This window comes from Neovison vison, chromosome 12 (assembly GCF_020171115.1).
Source record: "Neovison vison isolate M4711 chromosome 12, ASM_NN_V1, whole genome shotgun sequence".
Taxonomy (NCBI): Eukaryota; Metazoa; Chordata; class Mammalia; order Carnivora; family Mustelidae; genus Neogale; species Neogale vison.
The window spans coordinates 142819270-142845929 of NC_058102.1; the positions used below are offsets into that span (position 1 = coordinate 142819270).

The window sequence follows — 26660 nt, forward strand, 5'->3', positions numbered from 1 at the left end:
AAATTCTTTAGGTTTTCTATAAAACCCAAAGATCAAAGTGCCTTATTCCTCTAATAAGTCTGCAGTGTTTCTCAAGAGGAATTACTGGCATTAGGGAAAGGACCATTATTTCCTGTTTGGAGCTGTGAGCTCATTGTAAGACACTTTGGCCCCTGGTCCCCAAGAACTAAATGCCAATCATGCCCACTACCACCACCTTGGGGGCCATTTTAAAAACCAAAACTGCCCCCTAAGCATTTCCAAAACCACTGCTACTTATACCCCGGGATTGTGAAGCTATTGGGGGTCAACTTTAGCAGCTGTTGACCTAGAAATAAAGCTTCACCTTTTCCCGTAGATTTTCTCTCCCAAGAATGCAGTGGTCATGGAAAGAAAAGGTATTTCCTCATTGGCCTTACTCAGCCAGGATGATGAAGAGTTCCACACAGAAAGCCAGCCAGCTGTGATCTGCAGCACTTGGGATTCCAACTTGGGAGCTTTGTTCATTTACTTAAGGATTTATGTCATTTTAAAGTATATATCCAGGTGCATGGGTGGCTCAGTTGCAAAAGCAACTGCCTTTGGCTCAGGTCATGATCCCGGAGCCCCGGGATCGAGTCCCACATCAGGCTCCCTGCTCAGCAGGGACTCTGCTTCTCCCTCTCACCCTCTCCCCTCTCATGCTCTTTCTCTCACTCTCTCCTCTCTCTCAAGTAAATAAGGAAAATATTTTTAAAAACAAAATATAATAAATAAATGAAAATAAAAGTACATATCCTGCCAAAGTGTCAACACTTTAAACAATTTTGTAAGTGTCCCTTAATAAGTATAAATGGCAAATCATCTCAAAATCAACCAGTCAGTAAATGAAGACATTTATTGACAAGTGAGTACTGAAAAAGTGTTAAAGGGCTGGCTTGTGTTCTGTCCCAACATTTTCCTCAACAGTTAATGAGCATACTCATTCTTCTGGCAGAGGGCAGACTTCTTCTGGCGGAGGGCAGTCTGAAGTTAAAAACACCTCTTACATTTTCGCGCTTGTATTGGCATTAAGCAACCTTTTAACACATTTCACCAAAGACACATTCAGCTAAACTTTCTACCTTACAAGACTTGTAATTTTGCCATTGGGAGTAAATGCATGAACAAAGAAACTTTCCCTTGGTTTGCTACATTAATCCTAGCTATTTTTCCCTTTCCATGAAAAATGGGTTTTCACTAGAATGACATTCCTGCTATAATATCTCCTTCAAGCTACAAAGTGAAAGATACCCTAAAGTAGGTTTACTCACTTTAACCTAAGTGGAGGAGCTTATCTAACTGTTATCAAACTGTGATGTCTGGAAGTTCTTACAGGAATAACTGAAACGGAATTCCAATTGGAAATTCTAGAAAGCATATGTAAAATGAAACAGAAAGAAACACTCCAACTGGGGGCTCAGGGAGGAATATCAGTATTAAGTCTTGAATAATGAGGTTATAAGGAATAGCAAACATCTGAATTTAGTTTTTCTTCCATAAATCCTCTGAGGTAGCTCAGATTGGATGGTGAAAAATGTCCTTGGTCACATAAAACCTTTACACTAAACTTTTTTTAGCCCTCTCTATTACTGTGAAAATGAAAATCACAATGAAATACCATCGCACATCTGCCAGATGAACAAAACTTAAGCTGGAAAAGGAAGTAAAGCTTCAAGAACTTTCACCCACTGCCGTAGAGACATAAATTAGGACAATTGCTTTGGAAAACAGTTTGGCATTGACTAGTGAAGTTAAACCTAAATATATCCTAAACTCAGCCATTTCATTTATGGAGGGATTACTGTTACAGTTATTAACCAGAAGACAGTAAGAGAATATGTATAGCAACATTGTTTATAATAGCAAAAACCTGGAGTCATTCCAAGTGCCCAGCAACATATGAATGGATCGCTAGTAACACCTAAAGAATTAGTTGATCTAGTTGTTAAACACCCACAGCTTCTAGTATCTCAAAAAAAAAAAAGGCAACTTGATTTTATCTCATGAAAAAACAGAACACTTTCATTCTTGCCAAAAAAAAAAAAAACCCAAAACTGAGTCTCTAGCCAAAACTCCATATCCATCCAAGTATTAATTCATAGGAAATACAGAAGGAACACAGAATAATATGTCAAAGTATACCTACAGAATGGAATCAACAAGATCCAATCTGAGCAATTCCAGAAGACAAAGGCTTTCCAGTAAATAAATTTCAAGGAAAAAGGGGGAAGATGTAAAACTATAGATTTAAGAAGACTTAAAAGACATCAATTCATCAGTGTGTGACCCTTACCTGAATCCTGATCCAAAAAAACTGCAAAACAAATTAACAAATAAACATGACACAAAGCCTTTGGAAATTTGAACACTGAAGAAATGGTGGTATTAAAATTATTGCTAATCTTCTTGGTATAATAATGGTATTGTGGTTATATTTTTTAAAAAACTTCTTTAGAGAACTTTAGAAATACATGTACAATATTTTATGTATTTAGAGATACAGTAAAATGATTTGTTATACGTAATTCACTTTAAGAATGGCAAGAATGAATTCAATGGGAACAGGGATGAGGGAAGAAGTGAGTACCTTGCTCAGTGAGGAGCCTGCTTGTCCCTCTACCTCTGTCACTCCCCCTGCTTGCACTCATGTGTGTCCTCTCTCCCCATGGCAAATAAGTAAATAAAATCTTTAAAAATAAAATAAAAATAAAAACAACATAAAGCAAAGGAAAGAAATTAAAGCAAAAATCAAATAGTGGTCACCTGTGATACAGGTAGGGAGGGACACAGAAAGCTCCTGAAATATGGTATATTCTATTTATTGGACTTTTTGATTAATATAGGGATATTTATTGTTTTCTAAATGGTACCTTTGTCTTTTCCTATACCCTGTCATGTATATTCTATTATTTTAAATGAACTTTTTAAAATTAAAATATGTCACCACCAACACAATTTCAACCTTAGGACACTTGTAATACCCTGTGTTAACTGGAAATTAGATGTACAGCTTGCCAAATTTAAGTAAAGCTTCCCAAAGATGAGCATGCCTGTATATATATTTTTCTAAAGTTTTACAACTCATTTCTTACATAGAACCTTTAGAAAACAGTCTTACTGATAATTGAGAGTTAATTATTCAGGAACCAAGAGGTTTTATAATTATTTTGAACAGAAATATCCAAAAGCTGTACTGTGCAGTTCCCTGAACTACATACAGTTCGATTCGACTTAGGGCAGGTATTAAAGACATTTCCAAGGGAATCATAAGTTGTGTCTACACTGAGAATCACTGGCTGAAAGGTTACTACCTCTAACATTAAATTCTCAGATTCATTTAAAACCCAAAAGAAGTAGAGAAAAGAAATCCCTTGTTAGTGTGTTTCGATTACTAATGCACTCAATAAAAGCATGGTGAGTACCTTGGCAGAGACTCCCCTCTGTTCTCCAGCATCCTTTTCCTTCTTATTCCTGAACACCAGCTCAGCTGGATTGCACAGTCAACCCTGCAGTTAGTCGAAAGCATGAGCCTAAGATCTAGCCATTAAAATGTGGGAGGAAATAATGTAAACTACTTCCAGGCTTGGCCTACAGAAACCTGCCATTATGCTCCGTATTCTCTTTACTGTCTGCCAACAGCACATTTACATCTAGGAATGCTATAGAAGCCACATGTTGAATAAGGCAGTGCCTTTATCAGCCTGGTTCCTTGGAGACTGCGTGTAACAGAATCCTCCATCTACCCACTGGTTCATCACAAACATCGACCTTGAAGTTAACGTGAGCCAAAAAAAAAAGGAAGTTCTACTGCATTGGCTCTAATAGTCCAGAGTTCTCTTAAAACAGCCAGCACTGATCTAACCACTACACAGTCCTGCTGGGGTCCTGTGCTCAGGACAGACCTTAACACAGACACTGGTCTCTGTCCTCATGGAGGTTATAGTCTGATCAAGTAAACAGATGAAGGAATGGTTAGTGATGACATGAAGTGCTTCATAAAGAAGGGAGGAAGAAAAGAAGAAAGAGGGCTTTGTAAGAAACAGTAACAAACAAACAAACAAAAAAAACCAGATTTTCAGACAGGAGATCAGGGAATGTTGCTCCAATGAAATGCCATTTAAACAGAGACTTGCTTTTTATTTTTTTAATTTTAATTTTCTTTTATTAATGTGCTCTATCACATTGATTGATTTGTGAATGTCAAACCACACTTGCTTCCCAGGAATAAATCCCATCTTGCCGAGGTAAATAATCCTTTTAGTGAATTGTTGGATCCTATTGGCTAGTATCTTGTTGAGTATTTTAACATCAACATTCACCAGGGATATTGGTCTGTAATTCTTCTTTTTAATGGGGTATTTGCATAGTTTGGGGATCCAAGTAATTCTGGCCTCATAAAACGAGTTGAAGTGTTCCTCCACTTCTTTTTTCCTGAAAAAGCTTCCATAGAATATGTATAATTTCTTCTTTAAATGTTTGTAGAATTCCCCTGGAAGCCATCTGGCCCTGGACCCTTTTTGGGGGGAGAGAGTTTTGATTACCACTTCAATTTCCTTACTGGTTATGAGTCTGAGTCTGTTCTGAATGTCTATTTCTTCTTCTTTCAGTCTCGGTAATTTATAAATTTCCAGGAATACATCGATTTCCTCAAGGTTGCCTAATTTGTTGGCATATAGTTGCTGATAATTTTTCCTTTTTTCTTTTTATTTATTTTTTTAATTTCTTTTCAGTGTTCCAGAATTCATGGTTTATGCACCATACCCAGTGCTCCATGCAATATGTGCCCTCCACAATACCCACCACCTGGCTCACCCAACCTCCCACCACCCCCCTTCAAAACCCTCAGATTGTTTTTCAGAGTCCACAGTCTCTTGTGGTTCATCTCCCCCTCCAATTTTCCCCAACTTCCTTCTTTTCTCCATCTCCCCATGTCCTCCTTGTTATTCCTTATGCTCCACAAATAAGTGAAACCATATGATAATTGACTCTTTCTGCTCGACTTATTTCACTCAGCATCATCTCTTCCAGTCCCGTCCATGTTGCTACAAAAGTTGGGTATTCATCCTTTCTGATGGAGGCATAATACTCCATAGTGTATATGGACCACTTCTTCCTTATCCATTCATCCACTGAAGGGCATCTTGGTTCTTTCCACAGTTTGGCAACTGTGCCCATTGCTGCTATGAACATTGGGATACAGATGGCTCTTTTTTTAACTACATCTGTATCTTTGTGGTAAATACCCACTAGTGCTATTGCAGGGTCACAGGGAAGCTCTACTTTTAATTCCTTAAGAACTCTCCACACTGTTTTCCAAAGAGGCTGCACCAACTTGCATTCCCACCAACAGTGTAAGAGGGTTTCCCTTTCTCCACATCCCCTCCAACACACATTGTTTACTGACTTGTTAATTTTTGCCATTCTAACTGGTGTAAGGTGGTATCTCAATGTAGTTTTGATTTGAATCTCCCTGATGGCTAGTGATGATGAACATTTTTTCATGTGTCTGTTAGCCATTTGTATGGCTTCATTGGAGAAGTGTCTGTTCATGTCTTCTGCCCATTTTTTGACATGATTTTCTGTTTTGTGTGTGTTGAGTTTGAGGAGTTCTTTATAGATCTTGGAAATCAGCCCTTTGTCTGTAATGTCATTTGCTAATATAAAAAGCATTTATGCTACAATAGTATGTTAAAAAATAGACTACATGCTACTGTTAGAAGTTTGCCTCCTTCAGCATGAAGAAAACTGAAGGGAAAGATAGAAAATGAACACTATTGATTTATGCCATGTGGCCTTTTGTTGCTCTCATATTGCTTAGTTCAGTTAAAAACTTGGTCTCTGTTATCACAAACAAGAGGTAAGATATGAAATTGAAGTTTGCATTTCAAACATCTCAAAAAAAAAAAAAACCCCATAAGGAAGTTCTCTAAGAAATGAAACATTAGGGCGCCTGGGTGGCTCAGTGGTTTGAGCTGCTGCCTTCGGCTCAGGTCATGATCTCAGGATCCTGGGATCGAGTCCTGCATCGGGCTCTCTGCTCAGCAAGGAGCCTGCTTCTCTCTCTCTCTCTCTCTCTCTCTCTCTTTCTCTGCCTGCCTCTCCATCTACTTGTGATCTCTCTCTGTCAAATAAATAAATAAAATCTTAAAAAAAAAAAATGAAACATTAAGGCACTCACTTCCAAAATCATGGAAGACAAAATGAATTTATATAAAAAGACAAATAACACAAGCAAAGTCATGACTATAAAAAGTATTAAATAAGCCACAGAACAAATGAGGCAATATTTTGATTTTCATTAGAATGCCAGTGATATTTTTAATAGGTGGACAATAATATTACTTAAATATTACTTAGTTTTTAAACTGACACTTGCATATTCTGTTTGTATATGAAATTCATTTCTCATTTCTCTATCCTGAAGTCATTTTAGAAAGACTTTGAGAAAACCAACTGATTAATCTTTAGATTTCCATCCCCCCAGCATGTATTATCACGTTTTGCTATCTCTAAACTCTGATGAAATTATTGAAGTGTTTAGAATAAAGCTTTAGAAAGTCTAAAAAAAAATAGAGACTTGATGAATAAGTAGGCATTCATCAGATTTAAAAAAAAGAAAGGAAGAAAGAAAGAAAAATAGCTTTTCCAGCAGAAGAAATTGTGATTTTGAAGGTACTGCTGTAGAAAGAGGTACATCTTTGGTACATCCACAAGTCTAGAGGAAGGGGGCGCCTGGGTGGCTCAGTGGGTTAAGCTGCTGCCTTCGGCTCAGGTCATGATCTCAGGGTCCTGGGATCGAGTCCCGCATCGGGCTCTCTGCTCAGCGGGGAGCCTGCTTCCCTCTCTCTGCCTACTTGTGATCTTTCCCTGTCAAATAAATAAATAAAGTATTTAAAAAAAAAAAGAGTCTAGAGGAAGCGTGGTGTGGCTGGCACCTGAGTTAGGGACATGGATAGGGCATATCGGGTAGATGCTTGTAGGAAGTATTCAGCTAATAATGGTTTCTCACAGCAATAGCCAATTACTGAACTTTTTATGGGAGTACCATGATTAGATATAACATACAGAAGATCACTCCATGGGATTATATGAACAGTTTGCAGTGGAGAGGGCTAAAACCCAGGGTTTTGGACAGGATACTGCCACAGGTGTCCACGCAAGAGGGGAGGCAACGATACAGGTAGAAGGAAATAAATATTTTGGATTATATTTTAGATCCAGAATCTATGATGATGGTTACAGATTACATGTGAAGGCAGCAAACAGAGGTCTCAAGGACAATTCCCAAATTTCTAGCATGAGCCACAGTTTGGGTGGTCTTTCCTTAAATAAGGAGAAAAACAAGATGACCAAGTGGTGATGTTAAGAGATAGTTAGCATGGGCACCTGGGTGGCTCAGTGGGTTAAGCCCCTGCCTTCAGCTTAGGTCATAATCTCAGGGTTTTGGGGTCGAGTCCCACATCAGGCTCTCCGCCCAGTGCAGAGACTGCTTCCCCCTCTCCCTCTGCTGCCTCTCTGCCTACTTGTGATCTCTCTCTCTCTCTCTCTGTCAAATAAATAAATAAAATGTTTTTTTTAAAGAGATAGTGTATGATCCTGGAGATAAAAGATTTGGGTGGAAATCTAAAAATTGGGAGCCTTGGTGTATGGAAACTATTTAACATCATCTGGAAGGATTATACTACTCACAGAGAAAGTGTTGGAGAGAAGAGAACCCAAGACTAAGCGCAAGGACCCAAAAACTAAAACATGACAATTAGACTTGGCACGTTCCAGATCACTGCAGACGGTCAAGAGCCCCTTTTACAGAGTGCCAGAGCTAGATGCCAAACTGGACAAGGTAGACGCTGAACAGGGACACAGAAGCTTCAAGCTGCTTGGGATTTTCTTTGCTTTATAAAAGTGAAATGATTATATATGTTTTAATGCATGTATTTCTCACTCAATAGTTCCTCATGGAAACCCTCCATGTCATCTGGTAAATTTCTAAATCATTCATTTTAATGGCTGCATCATACGCTATAGTAAATGTGCAATTTGGTCAACCATTTCCCCATTAATAGACATTCACCTTGTTTCCAGGTAGTGGATGCTTCTAACAATGTGGTAATAAATAGCCTTGTATATTTGCTTTCAATTCCATGAGACAGATATTCAGGGGAGGAAGTGCCAGGTTGAATGTCTATTGCCACTTGGCTTTCCAAAAAGCCACTCTTCAATTCTAACAGTGATGACAGAGACCGTGTTCCCTCATACTCCCACAAACATAATTATTTTTAATTTTCCCAGTCTGATGGGTATATAGTGATATTTTATTGTTGCTGGTATAGCCTGCATTTCCCTAATGACATGTAAACTGCAATGTCTTCTAATACTTCCTGCCCATTTAGGTTTGATCTTCTGTAACATTTTCTATTCATATCATCGATCCAATTCTCCATTATCCATTTTTTCCTGCAGAGAACTTAATTTTCTCTCCTTTTTATTTTTTTATTTTTTATTATATCCTTTATTTATTAAAAAGTTCCAGTTCCCAGTTGGGAGTTAGAAAAACTAAAATAAACTGATACTCATTTATATGTCTGTTTGGCGTGATGGGAATATGGGGAAAGTGTGAAAGGATACATGTTAAACTGGTAACACAGGGAATTAGGGGTCCTGATATGAGGAGGAAAAGGACAGCCAAAAAAATAAAGTTCCACAATGAGAAAAAATTATATATGACTACTTTGATATATCCATATATGTATTGTTTGTGTGTGTATAAAGAGAGAGAGGAATCAAAAGTAATCATGAGAGGGAGGATGGCAGAGTGGTAACATCCTGAGCTCACCAATTCCCATGCACACACCAAGGCCACAACTATATATATGCACTTCAGCTCTCTCTGAAAACAACCTAAAGCCTGGGAGAACAAATCTGCCACAGTGGAAGCCATAAACAGAATACCACATTGAAAATAGTAGTGGGGGGCAGAGCTGTGGTCAGGAATCCCACCACCACAAACAGGAGGGACATCACAAGCATGGGGGAGCAGGGGACCAAGACCAACACAGACACCCCTGACCCTGCGGACCTGCCCTGAGAGGGTGAGACCACATAATATCTGGCTTTGATATTCAGGAGGGCGTAACTCCAGGAGATCTCGAGAGCTGTAGGAAACCAGTCTCCACTCTTAAAGAGTCAGCGTGCTGCCTCGCTCCACGGGAGACCTGACACAGAAGTAGCAGTTTGAAAAGTGCCTGGGTTAGAAGGGAAGAACATTTACTGACTAATTTTAGGACACGTGTCAGAGAAGCAAAGACCTGTAGGAGCCTTCTTGAAAAACAGAAGTGCTGGTGGCACAATGGGGGCAAACTTCACACACCAATGTACACAGAGTAGTCAAAACCACATCTCTTAGCCTGCTGCACTGGGAACAGGGCCTGCCCACCATTACACCTGAAGCAATGTGGCCAATCACTGCAGATAGGAAGGCTGAGGGCCAGCTCTGCCCACCAGGTTGCCTACCATGGCTATAGCAGGGCTTCTCAGGCAGCCATATAGGGAACCAGGCTTGCCCACCAGTATACTTGCAACAGTCGCAACCCAGCCATAACAGGAGGGCACATGCAGCCGACATAGGGAACACCCCTGGAGTGCCTGGTTCTGGTGACCAGGGAGGTTTGTGCTACAGGACACCACAGAATCCCTTCTACACAAAGCCTCTACTTTCAAGACCTGGAGATATAGCTGACCTACCTAATACACAGAAATAAATAGAGTCAAACAAAAAGAGGAGACAGAGGAACATGTTCCAAATAAAACAAGACAAAAACAGAGAAAAAGAGCTAAAGAAAATGGAGACAAGTAATCTACCTAATAAAGTTTGGAATAATGGTCATAAAGATACTCACCAGACTAAATTTTAAAAAAAAAAATTAAAAATAGAGCTACACTATGACCCTGCAATTGCACTACTTGGAATCTATCCCAAGGATAGAGATGTAGTGAAAAAAGGGCCACACACACCCCAAGGTTCATAGCAGCAATGTCCACAAGAGCCAAACTGTGGAAGGCATCAAGATGTCCTTCAACAGATGAATGGATAAAGAAGCTGTCATTCATATACACAATAAAATATTACTCAGCCAACAGAAAGGATGAATATCTACCATTTATATTAACATGGACAGAACTGGAGGGTATGATGCTAAGTGAAATTAGTAAGTCAGAAAAACACAATTATCCTATGGTTTCACTTATATATGGAACATAAGGAATAGTGCAAAGGACAATAAGGGTGCAGGCGGGGGGTGGGGTACTGAATGGGAAGAAATTAGAGAGGGAGATAAACCATCTGAGACTCTTGATCCAGGAAACAAACTGACGGTTGCAGTAAGGGAGGTGGATGGGATGATAGGGTAACTGGGTGATGGGCACTAAGGAGGGTACCTGTGTGATAAGGACTGGGTCTCATACTGAACTGATGAATCACTGAACATTATCTAACACCAATCATGTACTATATCTTACCTAATTGAATTTAAATAAAAATTAATTAAATTAAAAAGTAAAAAAAATTTTAAAAATAAAAAATACCTGGAGAAAAATTAAAATGGAAACAGGACAATTGAAACTCTTTGGAGTGTAGCAAAAGCAGTACTTACCTGAGGGAAAGGGGAAGTTTATAGTGATACAAGTCTATTACAAAAAAACAAGAAAAATCTCAAGCATTTTAACCTTACACCTAAAGGAACTAGAAAAGGAACCCAAAAAATCCCAAAGTAAGTAGAAAGAAACAATAAACAGCAGAGTACGAATAAATAAAATAGACACTAAAAAAAAGAAAGAAAGAAAAGTTCAATAAAGTTAAGAGCTAGTTCCTTGAAAAGATAAAATTTATATAGCCAGATTCATCAAGTTAAATAGAAGACTCAAATAAATAAGATCAGAAATGAAAGAGAAGTTGCAATCGAAAACACAGAAATACAAAAGATTAAAAAAGACTACTATAAAAAAATTATATGCCAACAAACTGGACTGCCTAGAAGAAATAAATAAATTCTTAGAATCATATAATCTTCTAAAACTGAATCAGAGAGAAATAGAAAATCTGAAAAGATCAATTACTAAGAAATAAAATTGAATCAGTAACCAAATTTCTTAACAAACAAAATTCCAGGACCAGACAGCTTCAGGGAAAATTCTACCAAATGTTTTTTAAAAAGTTAATACCTATCTTTCTCAAACTATTCCCAAAAAATAGAAAGGTTAGAATATTTCCAAATTCATTCTATGAGTCCAAAATTACCCTGATTCCAGAATCAGAAGACACTACAAAAAAAGAAAGTTACAGGCCATTATCCCTGCTGAACACAGATGCAAAAATACTCAACAAAATATTGGCAAACTATATTCAACAACACATTAACAGTGTCATTTACCACAATCAGGTGGGATTTATTCCAGGATGCAAAAACAGTCCAATACATGCAAATCAACCACTGTGATGTACCACATTAACAAATGAAGGATAAAAATCATATGATCATCTCAGTGGATTACAAAAAAAGTATTTGACAGAATTCCACATCCATTTATAATAAAAAGTCTCAAAAAAACAGGTACAGAAGGGACATATTCATATAATATAGGCCATAAATCCCAAAACCACACCTACCACTATACTCAATGCTGTAAAACTAAAAGCTTTTCCTCTAGGATGAAAACTATAAGACACTGATGAAAGATACAAGTGGAAAGATACACGATGGCATGGGTTAGAGATACTAAGAGTGTTAAAATGTCCATACTACAGCAATCAATCTATATATTCAACGCAATCTCTATCAAAATACCAATTTTATTTTTCACAGAACTAGAACAAAAAAAAATTCTCGAATTTGTACAAAACCAAAGACCCTGGATAACCAAATCTCTTTTGAGAAAGAGGAAAAAAGCCGGAGGTAAAACAACCCAAGATTTCAAGATACACAACAAAGCTACAGTAATCAGAACAGTATGGTTCTGGCACAAAAATGGACATAGAGATCAACAGAACAGGATAGGAAGTTCATGTGGTCAATGAATCTATGACAAAGGAGGCAAGAATATATAATGGGGAAAAGACAGACTCTTCAACAAATGGTGTTGGGAAAATTGGACAGCTCCATGCAAAAGAATGAAGATGGACCACTATCTTACATCACAGCAACCACAAAAAGAAACTCAAAATGCAATAAAGACCTAAATGTGAGACTGAAACCATAAAACTCATAGAAGAAAACATAGGCAGTAAACTCATAGACATTGGCCCTAGCAATATTTTTATGGATCTGTATTCTGAGGCAGGAAAAACAAAAGCAAAATTAAACTATTAGAACTCCATAAAATTAAAAGCTTTTTCACAGTGAAGGAAGCCATCAACAAAACAAAAGACAACCTACTGAATGGGGAAAGATATTTGCAAATAATATATCTGATAAGGGTTAGTATTCAAAATATATAAAGAACTTATTATAACCCAACACCAAAATAAATAAGTAAATACATAATTCAAGGAGAAAGTAAAGTAAATTTATAGTGGAGAAACCTAGTAGATCATCTACCTGCTTAATCAAATGATGAAAATTAATATTAACTGTAATGGGAAAAAATGCATCATGCATTAAAAGTTATGTTCTACTCCAGTTTTGATAGAAACATCAAACTTCGATAGAGTTATCAAACATTCTTTCTTTTTTAAAAGATTTTGTTTACTTATTGAAAGAGCAAGCAAGCACAAGCAGAGGGAGGGGCAGAGGAAGGAGAGAGAGAAAATCTCAAGCAGCCTTCACGCTGAGCATGGAACCCTATACAAGCCTCAATCTCACAACCCTGAGATCACAACCTGAGCCAAAATCAAGAGTTAGATGCTTAAACAACTGAGCGACCCAGGCACTCCTCCTTTATTATATTTATCTTTATTTGTTGATGTATTTATTTTTATCACTAGGTACTTCCCAGATTATTTCATTTTATGAATTATAAGTCTTTACTGTAATTACTTGTACTGATATTTAAATTTCCCCATATTTGTTTAATGGGTGCTTCTTTAGGCTGGTTTCTGTTTTCTTTTGATATGTCCACATCATTCTCTGAGCCCTTCTCTACTTTCTAGTAAATAAGGTATTTCAGGTTCATCATACACTCTCCCTATTCTAGACCAAGAATCAACCACTTCCCAAAGAGCCCTGTTTTTGTAAGTGAAAAATGGCACCCAGAAACCAAGAACTATGTACACTGTTCTGTGGTGTCACTGTTTTTAGAATCTCTCAGAGGATAGACCTAAAATATAGGTACTATAAATAAATGTGTGCACAAATATATATTTCAAGATCTACCTATTTATATTTTTATGTCTACATCCATAATTAAAAACCATGAGTTTATAATACTTCCAATTTTAACCCAACACTATAGCATTCATTCTGCCCCCTTCATATTTGTAATTACTTTATCCAACAGTGAAAAACATTATTTCTGTTATCTACAACATACTTATTTATACCTATGACCCCAGAATATATAGAAAGTGGTTTTATCTTCTCTCTGTGTTAAGAAGACTACTAACTGCAATCCAATATTTAGAGTTCTCTGTAACTTTAGCCTGAGAGCATACACTTCATGCAATTGACTTTTAACTCTATTTTCCATCTGTTTGGCACAAGTATATTCAGAATATAATTGATTGTTTATATTGACTTTGTATCATGCTACTTAATTTATATCTAGTTTCAATAGTTTTTTGTAGATTTCTCAGGGTTTTCTGCTTAAACAACATGTTACATGCTAATGAAAACAATTTTACTTCTTTCTCTACAACCCGTATGCTCGTTTCCTTTCACTCAACTGCACATTGGCTGTGGTCTCCAGGATGATATCAAATAAAACCAGTGATCCCCAGCATCCCTTTCTTGTTCCCAGTCTTAGTGGACAAAGATTAATATTTCACCATTAAGTATGATGTAATAGAAATGCTGTAAATGCCCTTTATCAGAAGGATGAATTTTCCCTCTATTCCTGATTTTTGAGATTGTTTTTTCATAAACTGGATTTTAGTTTTGTCTAATTGCATCTGATGACATGACTGTATAATTTCTTCTCCTTTATTCTTAATGAGGTGAATAACACTGGTCGATTTTCAAACGTTAAACCAACTTCATACTCCTTCAGTAAACCCCACTTGGTGGTGACAGATTCTCTATATAACACTGAAGATATTTGTACAAATTCTTGCACAAGGGATTCAAGACTTTTCATGTACTTCTCTACTCGTCCCCATGTATCAGCTTCCTGTGAATGTAGTAACAAATTACCACAAACCGGATGGGTTAAAACAGCAGGTAGTTCATCTCTTACGTTTCAAAGACCAGGTCTGAAGTCAGTATCACTGAGTCAAAGTCAAGGTGTCAGCAGGGCCATGCTCCTTCTGAAGACTCTAGGGAAGGACGTGCTCCTTGCCTCTTCCAGCTTCTGTGACATCACCACAATCTCCACCTCCATGGGTTCGCTGCTGTCCCCCCTTCTGTGTGTGTACAATTTGGGACCACCCGGATAATCCGGGATAAACCCTCCATCCCAAGCTCCTTAAATTCATCACACCTGCAAAGGCTCTTTTTACACCATATCAGGTCACATTCACAGCTCCAGGGATGAGGTTCTGATGTTTCTTGGGGCCCATTACCAGCCTACCACTTCTACGTTAGTTTCCCTTAGCGTCTTAAAAAGGTCCTTCTATTGTCTTCTAGTTTCCATTATTTCCTTTAAAAAGTCAGCTGTTATTTTTATTGTTTTTCCCAAACATCAGGTGTTTGCGGTTGGGTTTTTGTGTATGTTTGGCTCTTTGGTTTTATTTAGCTACACTTATGACGTTCTCCTTATCTTTGGCTCTCAACAATTTTACCTGTACCTTCATGTAGTTTCCTTTCTATTTATCCTGCTTGGAGTTTGTTGAGTTTCTTCAATCTGTAATCTGATCCTTTTTACCATTTGGAGAAAGTTATTCAGTATTTCTTCAATTACTGCTTGGCCCCATTTGCATGTGTTTCCTCATTATAATACTATTACCGTGAAAGTCTTGTTACATGGGCAAAGACAATTTTGGAAGATGCCTTTGATCAGATTCCTTGGGTTCTTGTTTAGTTTCATTCTTGTGCTTTGAAGTAGATAAGCCATTTACACTTCTGCCTATTTTCCATCATTGCTTTGTATCTCTCCTGAATTTCTGGTGATAGCACTTTGGTGCCTTTCCTATTCCCATGCAATTCCCCCGTAGACCCATATTTCCAAAGCAACCCCTATGTCAAGTATGCATGTTACAAACATTATCTACTACCTTATAGCTTACCTTTTAAATTTGATCCCTTTTGTTCCAAAAAATCTTTGATTTTAGTCAAATTTACCAGTCTTTCCCGATTCTTACGGCTGGTGATATAATAATTTGTTACTTTAAGGATTCAAAATGTTTATCCAACTGGAATTTACTTTGTGTTGTAAGTAGTGATATAATTTTATTTATTTTTCTAATTCAGAGAACCAGCTGAACCAGAATGCACTGAATAAATGACCCTTCCCCTACTGCTTTATAACACCATCCTATCATTCACCAAGTTTCCACACATACATGGGTCTGTCCTAGTTCTCTACTTTGTTCCCATCTCCCTCTCTGATCTTAACCAACACCACACTTTTGTAAATGTGTCTCAATGTCTAGTTTCACAAATATCATCCCTTTCCTATTCTTTTCTTTTAAAAAAAAAGAATTTTATATATTCGTGGCCTGAATATGTATAAGCATTTGGGGATACATTTGTCAAATGTCATTTTTTAAAAATATTCTGCAGTTTTTACTGTAATGGTATTTATGAATTCAATTATCATTGTGTTTCATTCGTCAAGTTCTTTTTTTTTTTGTCCACCAATAACATTTTATATTTTTTTCCACAAAGATATCCTATATCTTTTGTTAAATTTATTACTGGCACATTTTAACTATAATAAATGGTGTCTTTTCTTTCTCATACATTATATAAATAATCATAGCTAACCTATAGAAAAGCTATTGATATTTCAATATTAAGCTTGGGTCCAGAAAAATTACAGAAGTTTCTTATTAGTTTTGTTTTCTTGAATTTCTTGTTAAAGGCTTTGTCTCTAAATCTAATATAAATTTTCTTAGAATTTCATCACCAAATGTGATGTTTGCTGTAAATTTATATTAGATTAAGGAAATTCCTTTCTATTAATTTGCCAAGAATTTTTGTTTTGCTTTATCATAATTGCTGAATTTCATTAAAAACTTTCTTTGCATGCATTATGTTGATCATATGGTTTTTCTCCTTTAATCTATAAATGAGGAAGAGAACACTGATAAATTTTTCTGAAATGGAAACATCCTCACATTTCTTGGAAAGATATAGATTGGTTATACTGCATTATGTAATACAATGCAAACTTGATTTTCTAAATTTTTTGTCTCATAGTTTGTATATCTGGTTTTAAATAAATGTAACACTAGTCTCATAAAATGAGAATCATTTGTTTCTTCTAGTCTCTGGGGAAAAAAATAAAACAGATTTTCTGTTCCTTGAAGGCTTGGAAACTATCTAAACATTTGTCTAACTGCTCAAATTCCCTAATGGTATTGATTAATACAAAATTGTTATTTCTAGGGAAGTTTATTTCATTAACTTACATTTTTTTTAGAAAACTTGTGTTTTTAAAGTCACAGTTACAAAATTTTCAAAGCACTTTGAACTCTGTTCCTTCAGGATATTTGGGACGAAAGTCCCTTCATGTGAGACAGAGGCTGTACCACGGTCTGAATGAGGTTCCTTGGCTCATGAAAACAAACTGAAACCATGCAAGTATCTAGCCCCTGGGGAACATAATTTTCCCACACCACAGGATGCTCGACTGCACTACCGAGGGACAGACACCCACATGGTAACTTTCTCTACAACCAGAGAAAGTGTTTTCTGTCACTCTCCATCCTACCATCACTTCTCTGCTTTTACTGCAGCTGCCTCTACTAATGTCTCCAACATATTTTCTATTTTATCATCTGTTTTCCTTTTTACTTCTTTATTTGGTTATAAGCCTTCTAGGGAAAGACTGGCCTTTCAGAGTATCAGTAATCAGCAAGTACACTTTTTTCTTCCTCAACAGTGAATCAAGTAACCTCAGCATATGGAGAATACTTTTTTTAATAATTGACTATTTTCCCAATCTATTAATTTTCCCTAGATCCTGAGATGCTTTCCCATATTGGAAAAAAAAAGGAGGAGATTTTGGGATTTTATTTTTTTATTTCTCTTTTAATCTTTATTCTTCTTGAGGGAACAGATACAGAATGCTTGAAACTGAAAAGAATGTGGAGAAGTAAGGATAGCATGCTGAGTTAGTTCATTTAAAAATCTGAAATATCCAGAGAAATTTTAGAAAGCCAAGATTTAACTGTAAGTTAACAGTTTGATGTTTATTTTGTTGCAAGTTTGTATATTTTGTTGATTAATTTGGACAAAGTAATCTTATTAAAGAAAGACTAACTTGTTTACAAAGAAATGGTTTCTATTTGGTTTTCCAAATTTACAGTCCTTCGCAAATCCATCCAGAGAGATGAGTCAACTTTTGGCTCATAGTGAGTTACTTGGTAACTTGACATGGTGAGTTACTTGGTAACTACAACTTATTTCAGAACTGGAATCATGGGAATGCCAGAAGGTGTTCTTGGGCATACGTACAGAAAACAATTTCTTTAAACATATTAAAACTAGGTCATGTATAAAAATTTTAAAGGGCATATAAATAGGCCGTTTTTATAATTCCAATATATCCATGCCTCTGAGCGTCCCCAAACTCTTTTCCTTACTTCTTTTCCTGCCCTTCTACATCACATACATAAATCCTGAAGTCTTAGATAATCTGCAAAACTGCCATGACAGCCATCAGGTGATCAGTTAAAGAGAAGCCCTCTAGATGCAAGATACAAGGAACAAGGAGGAAATTATAAGGGTTGGCTAGTACTGTAATTAGAAAGAGATCCTCTAGAAAGACCATACACCAAGATACCCAGCAACTCGCATTATAACCCAGAAGGGCCAACAGTAGAATTTAATCTTCAGAGGATTTCAGAGCAAAGAATATTTATCAGAGATGAAAAGTTCATTTCATAATGAACTTTTATCAAGAGGACTTAATAATTCTAAACATATGCACCTAATTATAAGTTTCAAAACACATAAAGCAAAATATGATAGAAACTCAAAACACAAAAGCAGAGTCAAGAAAATGAGGTCTAAAAATATTGCGTGCACCCCGGGTTGATTTGGACCTGAATCTCCAACCCCAACCTTTCAAGTAAGGAAAACCAATAAATCTGCCTTTCATTGACATTAGTTTCAGTTGGGTTTTGTCACTTGAAAATGGAAAAGTCATGATTAGTATAACATGCAAAGTTCATTAACTTTCTATCACCTCTAGGACCTGTCCACTTCATCCTTCACCACAATTTTTCTGTGCCCCCCCAACTTCATATCACATACACACACTCACATACACACACACAAAAAAAATCTCTTCTCCAGCACTGCAAACATACCTCATGTTTTCTTAGTTACAGGCCCTCCAATATTGTCTAAAAGTTTATGTCCTCCAGAAATCCAAATGTTGAATCCTAAGCCCCAAGGTGATAATGTTTAGAAGTGGGGCCTCCAGAGGTTATTGGGCCAGGGGCTAGAGCCCTTGAGAACGGGATCAGTGCCCCTATAAAAGGAGCCTGGAAAATATCCTGCCTGCCATCTTCCATGTGGTTAAAGCAAGACGACCATGATTTTGGAAGTCTCAGCCGCCAGAATGGTGAGAAGCTAATATCTGTTGTTTAGAAGCCCCTCCGGCTGTGGCATTCTAAGTCCCAAAAGGACTCAGATGCCTTGCCACAAGCTATTACCTGGAAAACTTTGCCCACCCATTTGAACTTCTGATCCTCCCTCTGATTTCTGCTAAGGTATCACCTATCACCTCACCCAGATGTCTTTTATGCCTCTATTTAACCCCTTCATGCATCTCTACCTCCCTTGCACTGTGTATTCGCCCTCATCACTGCATTCAAATTTGCTTACTTACTTTTCTGAAAACTGTCAGAAATGGCATTTTCTCTTATTCATCTTATATCTGCAGACCATAACAGAATGGCTCTTCTATAGTAGGCACTCACGATCAGTAACTGAATGGATGAATTACTAAATCCTTTAGAGTGATCTATTAGAAACTAAAGCTCTTTCCACAGTTTGAAATGTAGAAAATGGTGTCTGTGGTTCTTAAATGTAGTTCATTGATCCTTTGAGAGGCCTTTTACCTCAAGAAAATAAAAGTTACATGGTGGTGGGTTGTTGGGAAAGTAGGAGACGCAAAGGGTCCTGAGCTCCCTTCATCCCATGAGCACAATGAAGAAACAACTATGTTTATGAGACTAAGTCTGAAAATGACCTGGAGACAGGCAAGACAAATCTTCCACAGCTATTCCTAGAAGAAGGATGGCCGTATCAAAAAGGAGAGTGGGATGGAGACACAGGGGAACCAAACCTCCAGGACAACTGACCACAAATGGGAGGGATGTCACAAGCACAGAGGAGCGAGGGGATCACATCCCTCACTGGACATCCCTGACCTCAGGACTTGCACTGGAAAGATGAGTCCCCATAACACGTAGCTCTGAAAATCAGTGGAGCTTAACTCCAAAGGCTTTAAAAATTAACTCCAGGATTCACTTATTTGTGGAGCATAACCAATAGCATGGAGGACAAGGGGCGTTAGAGAGGAGAAAGAAATTTGGGTAAATCGGAAGGGGAGGTGAACCATGAGAGACTATGGACTCTGAAAAACAATCTGAGGGGTTTGAAGTGGCGGGGGGCTGGGAGGTTGGGGTACCAGGTGGTGGGTATTATAGAGGGCACGGCTTGCATGGAGCACTGGGTGTGGTGAAAAAATAATGAATACTGTTTTCTGAAAATAAATAAATTGGAAAAAAAAAAAGACCTAAAATAAATGGAGCAGCACCTCCTTCATGGAAAAAAAAAAAAAAATTAACTCCAGGAGACCAGTATGAGTCCCTACTCTTAAAGGGCCAGCAAGCTAAATAACTGCCTTAGACACAGCACAAATGCAACAATTTGAAAAGCACCTAGGGTATATGTGAAGATTTACTGAGTAATCTTAGAACAGGAGAGCATGGTAGAGAGGCAGGAATCTGCAGATTTCTCCAAGAACAAAAGCACTGTAAGGCACCATTTTTCTCGTCCTTCCCCAGCCTAGTTAGCCAGACCCTTGCAGAGCCAGCTCTAAAACTCTTCATCTACCTCACTAGCACTGCAAGTTCCACCTGGCATTTTCCTGCAGACTTGTCCTGCCCAAGCCCCAACTTTGGCAGGTGTCCCTCCACAGGAGGTCCTGGAAGGGGAGAAATAACCCCCCACACTAGCATATCCAAAGTTCCTGTAGCTGCATGGAGCAAGTCCTGCCATTTGGTTTGCCTGCAGCTGTGGTAGAAGCTAATGCGGACAGCTAGGCTGAGTGCTGGCCCAAACCACCAACAAGCCCCCAGAAGCTGCAGCTGAGCCTCTCAACAGCACAGGGAGCACACCTTGCCTGGTACACTCACAGCAGGCATAGTAGGTCACTCAGCCAGCTGAGCTGAAGGCCAACCCCATCATCATCATGCCCAGAGCTGTCACAGCTCAGTCACAACAGGAGGGCATATATAGCCCACAGAGGGAATATTCTTGGAGGTTCTTGTGACTGGGGGGCCAGGATGGGGGGATGGCAATGCAAGGAAAAACAGGACCTCTTCTAAACATGGCCACTACTTCCAAGACCAGAGACATAGCTGACCTATCTGATACACAGAAATGAACACAGAATCAGACAAAATGAGGAGAAAGAGTATGACCCAAATGAGAAAACAAGACAAAATCATAGAAAAAATAGCTATATAAAACAGACAAAAGCAATATACCTGATAAAGAGCTCAAAATAATGGTATAAAGATACTGGACTTGAGAAAAGAGTGGATGAACTCAGTGAGAATTTTAACAAAGACATGACAAATTAAAAAGAAAACAGAAGAATACAATAACAAATAAAAAGTAATACAATAGAGGGGATCAACAGCAGATTAGAGGATACAGAAAAATGGTTAAATGATCTGGAAGACATGGAAATGAATGAAGTCAAACTGAGCAGCAAAAAGAAAAAAGAATAATAATAAATGAGGATAGATTAAGGAATCTCTGCAACATCCTCAAGCATTTGCATTCTAGGGGACCCAGAGGAGAAAAAAAGTGAAGGGAAAAGAAATTTATTTGAAAATAATAATACCTGAGAACTTCCCTAATCTAGTCCAGGGATCATGTCAGCCTCAAAAAAGATGAACTCAAGGTAGTCCACACCAAGACACATAATAATTAAAATGACAAAAAAGAATGATAAGGAGAGAATCTTAAAAGCAACAGAAGAAAAGAAAACAGTTTCATACAAGGGAAACCCCATGGAGCTATCAGCTGATTTTTCAACAGAAACTTTGCTTTCCTGAGGGAGTGGCATGATACATTCAAAGTCGAGAAACGAAGACACTTAAAACCAAGAATATTGTATCTGACAAGTCAGACATTCAGAACTGAAGGGAAGAAAAAGAGTTTCTCAGACAAGCAAAAGTTAAAGGAGCTCATCACTACTAAACCACCCTCACAAGAAACACTAGAGGGACCTAAGTGGAAAAGAAAAGGTCATAACTAGACATAAAAAAATTATGGAAGGAAAAAAATCATAGATAAAAGCAAACACACATAAAGGTAGTAGATTAATCACTTACAGAGTCTGTATGGAAATTAAAAATACAAAACTACTATAAGTGAATTATAATTACAAAAATTAGTCAAGGGATATACAAAATTTTTAAATATAAAATATGACATCATATACATAGAACTTGGAGAAAGGAGCAAAAATGTAGTTCTTTTAGAATGTATTTAAACTTAAGTGGCCATCAATTTAATATAGATTGCTATCCAGTCTTTAATACAGACTGCTTTTATATATAAAAACAACAGTAACCACAAGTCTAAAGCCTAAAACAGATACACATAAAATAAAGAGAAAGTAATGCAAAATCACACTAAAGCAAGCCATCAAACTGCAAGGGAAAAGAGCAAGAGAAGAAGAAAGGAAGAGAGAAGATCTACCAAAACAACCAGAAAACAATTAACAAAAAGGCAGTTAAGTACATAGCAATCAATAATTATTTAAATGTAAATGGCCTAAATGCTCCAACCAAAGAACACAGAGTAACTGAATAGATTAAAAACCAAGGTTCTTCTCTATGCCACCTATAAGAGACTCACTTCACACCTAAAGACAAAAACAGACTTGGGGCACCTGGGTGGCTCAGTCAGTTAAGCATCTGCCTTCAGCTAAGGTCATAATCCTAGAGTCCCAGAATCAAGCCCTGTGTCGGGAATCCCTGCTCAGCAGGGCGTCTGCTTCTACCTCCCCTCCGTCTTCCTCCTGCTCTTTCACTCAATCTATCAAATAAATAAATATAAATAAAATCTTTAAAAAAACACACACAAATACAGACTCAAAGGGACAAAAGAGAAAAAGATATTCCATGCAATTGGAAGTAAGAAGGTAGGGGTAGCTATATTTATATCAGACAAAATGGACTTTGAAACAAAGATGTAGCAAAAGACAAGGAAGGGCATTACATAGTGATTAAAGAGTTTAATCCAACAAGAGACTATAGCAATTATAAATATCTACACATCTAATATAAGAGCATCTAAATGTATAAAGCACATATTAACAGAAATAAAGGGGGAAGTTGACAGTAATATTGACAATAATAGTAGAGAAGTTTAATACCCCATTTGCATCAAAGAGGATAACCACCCAGACAGGAAATCAACAAGGGACAATGGCTTTGAAGATCACATTAGACGAGATGGTCTTAACAGATATACACAGAACATTCCATCCAAGAATAGCAGAATACACATTCTTTTCAAGTTGCATGTGGAACATTCTCCAGGAAGATCACATGATAGACCACAAAACAAGTCTTGATAAATTTTAAAAGACTGAAATCATATCAAGCATTTTTTTTTTACCACAATGGCATGAAACTATTCCAAACAACAGGAAAGAAAGGAAAAACCTCCAAATTTATTTTATGAGGGCCAACATTACCCTGATACCAAAATAAACAAAAAAGACACTAAAGAAAGAAAACTACATGCCAATAGGTCTGATGAACACCGATTTAAAAATCCTCCAGAAAATATTACCAAACCAAATTCAACAATACATGAAAAGCATCATTCGCCACCATCAAGTGGGATTTATTTCAGGAATGTAGGTGTTGTCCAATACTCACAAATCAATGTAACACATCACATTAACAAAGGAAGGGTAAAATCCGATGATCATCTCATTAGATGCAGAAAAAGCATTTGACAAAATACAATATCCATTCATGATAAAAACTCTCAACAAATTGGGTTTACAGAGAATATACCTCAACATAGTCAAGCCCACCTATGACAAACCCACAGGTAACGTCATTCTCAATGGTGAAAAACTGAGAGCTTTTCCTCTAGGATCAGGAACAAAACAATGATGTCCACTCTCAGTAATTCTATTCCATATAGAACTGTAAGTTCTAGAGCAGCATTCAGTCAAGGAAAATATACAAAAACATCTACTAGAAGAAGTAAAACTGTCACTATTGCAGATGACATGATACTATATACAGATATTCCTAAAGACTCAATCAAAAAATAATTTGAACCAACACTGAATTCAGTGACAATGAAGGAAACAAAATTAACATACAGAAATTTGTTCCATTCCTATACACTAACAATGGACAAGCCAAAAAAGAAACTAACAACCCAATTTACAACTGCACCAAAAAGAATAAAATACCTAGGAATAAATTCAACCAAGATAATGAAAGACCCATGCATTAAAAACTACAAGACACTCATAAAAGAAACTAAAGATGACACAAACAAATGGAAAGATATACCAGGCTCACAGATTGGAAGACTTAATATCATTCACATGTCCACACTACCCAAAGCAATCTAGAGGTTCAATGCAATCCTTATCAAAATACCAATAGCATTTTTCACAGAAAAGAACAAATCATCCTAAAATTTATATAGAACCCCCAAAGACCTCTAATTATTAAAGTAAGCTTGAGAAAAAACAAAGTTGGATGTATCACAATCCTAGATTTCAAGATATACTATAAAGCTACAGAAATCAGAACAGTATGGTACTGGGCACAAACACATGGATCAATGGAGCAAGACAGAGGGCTCAGAAGTAAACCCACACCTATATTGTCAATTAACTTAAAGGAGATGAAAATATACAAAGGGGAAAAAAGACACTCTTTTCAATAAATGGTGCTGGGAAAAGTGGACAGCTGCATGCCAAAAAATGCTGGACCACTTTCTTATAACACACACATAAATAAACTCAAAATGGATTAAAGACCTGAAATATGAAACCTGCAACAATAACACTCCTAAAAGATAACAAAGGCAGTAATCTCCTGGACGTAAGGTCTTAACAACATATTTGTGTATATTTCTCCTCAAGCGAGGGAAACAAAAGCAAAAGTCAACTATTTGTTTTACACCAAAATGGAATGATTTTGTACAGCAAAGGAGACCATCAAAACAAAAAGGAAATCTCCTGAATGGAAGAAGACATTTCAAACGTTTTATCTGATACGAGGTTAATATCCAAAATATATAAAGAATCTTATGTCTCTCTGTCAAATAAATAAAATAAATTTAAAAAAAAAAAAAGAATCTTATATAGCTCAACACCAAAAAAAAAAAAAAAAATCCAATTAGAAATGAGCAGGGGAGCTTTCCTGCCTGTGGACACTGCCAAGAAAGCATCATAAAAGTCTCCCCTCCCACCACCATCATGTCCAAATCAGAGTCTCCCAAAGAGCCTGAATAGCTGTGGAAGCTCTTCTTTGGAGGTCCGAGTGTTGAAAGCACTGATGAGAATGTGAGGAGCCATCTTTGAGCCCTGGGGAGCACTGAGGACTGTAGGGTGATGAGAGATCGGAACACCAAGGGCTCCAGAGGCTTTGAGCTTATCCCGTACACCAGTTCGGAGGAGATGGGTGGAGCCATGAGTGCAGAGCCGCACAAGGTGGATGGAAGAGTTGTGGACCAGAGGGTTGTCTCAAGAGAAGATTCTGAAAGACGTGGTGCCCACTTAACTGTGAAGAAGAGTTTTATCGGTGGCATTAAAGAAGTCACGGAAGAACATCATCGAAGATTATTTTGAACCGTGTCAGAAAATTGACGTGATTGAAATCTTGACTGAGACCGTGGCAAGAAGAGAGGCTTTGCTTTGTAACATTTAATGACCATGACTTTGTAGACAAGGCTGTCATTCAAAAATCCCATGCTGTGAATGGCCACACCTGTGAAGTAAGGAAAGCGCTATCTACACAAGAGATGGCTAGAGCTTCATCTAGCCAAAGAGGTCGAAGTGCTTCTGGAAACTGTGGAGGTGGTTGTGGAAGTGGTTTTGGTGGGTATGACAAACTTTCGTCATGGAGCAAGGCAGCATGGTGTCAGTCGAGATGGTGGTGGATGCGGCAGCCATGGGGATGGCTATAATGTATTTGGTAAGTACGGAAGCAACTCTGGGGGTGGCAGAAGCCATAATGGTTTTGGCAATTACAACAATCCATCTGCAAATTTTGGACCCATGAGTGAAGGGAATTCTGGAGGCAGATAATCTGGCCCCTATGGTGGTGGAGCCCAGTACTTCGGCAAACCACGAAACCAAGGTGGCTTTGGTGGTTCCAGCAATGGCCGTATCTATGGCAGTGGCAGTGGATTTTCATTACTGCCAAGAAATGAAGTTTAGCAGGAGAGAAGAGCCAGAGAAGTGACAGAGAAGCTATAGTTTACAAAAGATTTGTGACCTTAGCCAAACACAGTGGTGGCATGCCTGGGCTGCTACAAAGAACATGTGTCTTAGACAATACTCACACGCATGGGCAAAAAACTCAAGGACTGTATTTGTGATGAATTGTATGACATGTTATTTCAGTTTCTGTTCCACGGAAAGTGTAAAGCATGCCAACATAGGGTTTTCATGGAGGTTTTTTTTTTGTTTTTTGGCACCCATGCTGTTGACTGGTAAATAAGAGTCTGATCATGATGCTGAATAAATGTGTCTTTTTAAAAAATAAGCAGGGAACCTGAATAGATATTTTTTCAAAGAAGATAAATAGAAGACCAAAAGACACACGAAAAGATGCTCAAAGTCACTGAGTATCAGGGAAATGAAAATCATAACCACAATGAGATAGCACTTTACATCCTTCAGGATGGCTAAGATCAAAAAGACAATAAACAACAAGGCAAAGATGTGGAGAAAAGGGAGCCCTTGTGCACTACTGGCGAGAATGTACATTGGTGGAGCCACAATGGGAAACAGTCTGGAGGTTCCTCAAAACAGGAAGAATACCATTTGGTTCAGTAATTCCACTACTTTGCATATTTACCCAAAGAAAACAAAAACACTTATTCAAAAAGATA

At 37.6% G+C, this 26660-nt stretch overlaps 1 pseudogene; it reads left to right on the top strand.

Annotated features, from left to right (window-relative positions):
• The first annotated feature begins 24917 nt into the window (after window positions 1-24917).
• On the top strand, window positions 24918-25983 carry LOC122891056 (annotated as a pseudogene).
• The last annotated feature ends 677 nt before the right edge of the window (window positions 25984-26660 follow it).